The 3467-nt window shown below is 40.0% G+C and overlaps 1 pseudogene; it reads right to left on the reverse strand.

Moving 5' to 3' along the window:
* Positions 1 to 213: 213 nt before the first annotated feature.
* On the reverse strand, positions 214 to 1060 carry LOC133752755 (vasculin-like protein 1; annotated as a pseudogene).
* Between the last annotated feature and the right edge of the window lie 2407 nt (positions 1061 to 3467).

The following is a 3467-nucleotide window of genomic DNA, read 5'->3' on the forward strand; positions in this document are numbered from 1 at the left end:
TTCTTCCTCTTTTGGGAGAGAAAGACCTTTGTAATGAGAGCCTTTCTCTCCATTTTTCTTTGGTTCAGCTGTGCTGTCATCCTCCAAATCCTCAGGTTTGTCAGACACTGTTCTCTTCCTGTCAATTGGAGAGGTGGAGTTGGAGAGATTGTCTTTGGGAGAATGTAGAACTGCGCCACACCCAGTATCGCCAGCTTAGTAATAGAGCTATTACTAAGTAATAGTAAAATTAGTAAAAGCAGTAAAAGCAGACACCCAGATCCAGGTAAGGAATCCCGATTTGTGTTCCATTCTGTTAGCTTTCTATGAGTTGCGCTGGGAAGGAGATGGTGCAGGCTTGGGAACCAGGTTCTTAATGACACTGGGAACCATGGTTGATGCTTTGTTCCCATTTGCATTGGTGAGATCCTGGTGAGGTGAATGCAACAGAGAAGACAGCAGCAGGATCTTCTTTGGAAACATTTTTGGTGACTGACATCTTGGAAGGTCACTTGGCATTAGATGGGTTTCCCCACACTACAGAAATGACCCCAATAGGTCTGCATGGCTGATTCTGTTTGCCACTTTTTGAATTCAAAGAAGAAACATCTTCCTCTTCAAATTACAATTTTTTCCACCTTGTCTTCTTTCTTTTCTTCCCTGGTTGTCCTAGGAGCTTTACTTGAAAGGTGGTCTTTTGTGGAGTAGGGGCTGCCATTCCAGTGTCTATGCTTCCCTGTGCCACATCCACTGTGCTGGCTCAAGTCATCCTGATGACCTCAGGAAGAGCCACGCCCACCAAATATGTTCCCTTTGATTCCAGTATGTGCGCCTTTAGAGACACCAGAGTCCACAGAAACATGGTGGAATAGGAAGGAGTGGTGCCAGGAATTTCCTGTACTTCGAGCGGGGTCCATTGTTTTAAAAAAATCAGAGAAATTGTTCCACAATGGCTTACTCCAAATCTGCTTTCTCCTAGGGTAAGATGCTCTATGGGTTTTTCGAAGGTGGCTGTAGGTGACTTAGCTGGCTGTGGTGTTGAGAAATTTAGGCAAGCAGGAGCAAAGTCATGCTGTGCCATTTAGATCCAGTGTCCCTTTTTAGCAAGGTGAGGCTTCCAACATCATGGACAGGATCCCAGAGTTTAACCTCTGTTACCCTGCCAGCTGGATCTCCCCTGAGATTTTCTTTCGAAATGGTATGTAAGTAGCCTGGCCAGCTGCATGCCTTGTGATGAAGCACAGAAAAAGCTATGCTCCACATGGATCATTCTCTCAGTCTTTTCAATTGCTCATCTTAAACTATCTAGTTTCAGACTCATTTCCAAAAAGGAGGAAGCAGGAAGGGAAGCAAGGGAACATTTCTAAAAAGAGGGGAAGGGAAAAGAGCTATGTCTACATTAACTTTTTGGGGTAAAGACACTATGATGTTGTTTGAATAGATAATACATGGACATTTGCACAGTGAGTGCAAACACTGCTTATAGGAAAGTCATAGCTAGAAATACAGGTAGGCTTATATGGGGGCAAATAATATCATCAATGTGCTAATTCAAAACTACAGTATTAAAGTACCAAAAAAGATCTCAGTAGTCAACTCCAGTACTCCAGTGGCAAAACATCCACATGACAAAGCCCTTAAAATATAAATCTCATTATTCTGACACAACTACTGAAAATAGTATGCAAATTTATATTGATATTTGTCTTAACCTTCAAGATCTAAGGACATAAGAAATCTTGTGTATAAAATTTTTAAAAAAAGCACTGGTGCTGTGGCATAATAGGATAAGCCTCTGCGCCTTCAGCACCAGCATCCCATAATGGTGCCGGTTCTCATCCTGGCTGCTTCTCTCTCTATCACGCTCCTTGCTAATGGCCTAGGAAGGCAGTGAAAGATGGCCCAAGTGCTTGGGTCACTGCACCCACATAGGAGACCCAGAGCAAGCCCCTGGCTCCTGGCGTCAGATCAGCCCAGCTCCAGCCATTGCTGCTGTTTGGGGAGTGGATGGAAGACTTTTCTCTCTGTCTCTCCCCCTCTCTCTCTGTGGCTCTACCCATCAAATAAATGAATAAAATCTTCAAATTAAAAAAAAAATCAGTCGCCAACTTGATATACTTTTCCCTCCATGGAAAAAAATAGCTTTCAAGATAAATTGCTTGGTATAAAGCTCCTTAATGTAGATTCCATTTCTTTGGTCATCACTATTTATAAATTCCTGCTACTGAAAGATGATACAAAGAATATTCTACTGCTTCATTAAAGAGTCATTTGCTATTTTGGATCCATTTCAATCATTCAAAAGGCCACACAAATTTTCTATTCTTTTGCCCCTTCCTTTCTTCAAATGTGTGTGTTGTTGAGACTCCAGCCCACAGCTGGCCACATCGCCCTGCCCCAGAGATCTCTGTGGCTCTATTATAGTTTCACAATAAGTCTTGATATATAGTCTATCTAGTCCTCTTACTAGATAGTTCTTTAGGAATTTTTGACTACTATTTAGCTTTTGTCTTTCCATACAAATTTTATAATCAGCTTGTCAAGTGTCACTAAAGTTTTTTCTAACTCTGTTGAGATTTTATTAGAATTTTATTAATCTTTTGATAAATTGAGGAAAATCAATATTTTTTTAATACTGAGTCTTCCGATCCATGAACTTGTTATACTTATCCATTAATTTAGCTATTCTTCAATGCCACTTTCGGAAGTGTTTATACCAATTTAAACTCTCATCAGCAGTGTATGAGAGTTTCCATTGTTCCACATTTTGAAATTTTTTATTTGGAAAGCAGAGGAAGCAGAAATAGAGTGGGGAGGGAAGGAGGGAGAGGGACAGCCTTCCACCCACTGATTCTCTCCACAATGCCTACAAAAGCCAGAGCTGAACCAGGATGAAATCAAGAGCCAAGAACTCCATCTCAGTCTCCCAGGAGGGTGGCAGAAATCTAAGCACCTGGGCCATCATCTTCTGCCTCCCAGGTGCATTAGCAGGAAGTTCGATCAGAGGGTTGAGTAGCCAAGACTCAAACCAAGCATTCAGAGATGAAAAGTGGCATTCCCAAGGGGTGGTTTAACTTGCAACACCACAATGTCCACCCTGTTCTACATGGGTACTAGCACTTCATTTATAAAACTTCTAAATATTTGAGACAGTTCCCTGGATTATTTCCAATTTTCCATTTTAATGCAAAATTTTGCAATTTTTATGGAAAGCATTGCATATATTCTATTAGACTTCAGTACTTTTTATTATAGTTGCTATTACAAATAGTTTCTTTTTAAATTACATTTTATGCATTTTGTTGCTGGTGGATAGAAACACAGCTCGCTTTGTTTACTAGCTATATATATAAAATCTTGCTAAGCCATATTATTAATTCTTTAGTGTTTTCTCTTTTTAATTTTTTAGTTTTTTAACAAGATTTACATAGTTCATAGATACAATTTTTAATATCTATTTTCTTTATTTGAAAGGCAAAGTTACAGAG

The sequence above is a fragment of the Lepus europaeus genome, chromosome X, assembly GCF_033115175.1.
Source record: "Lepus europaeus isolate LE1 chromosome X, mLepTim1.pri, whole genome shotgun sequence".
NCBI lineage: Eukaryota > Metazoa > Chordata > Mammalia > Lagomorpha > Leporidae > Lepus > Lepus europaeus.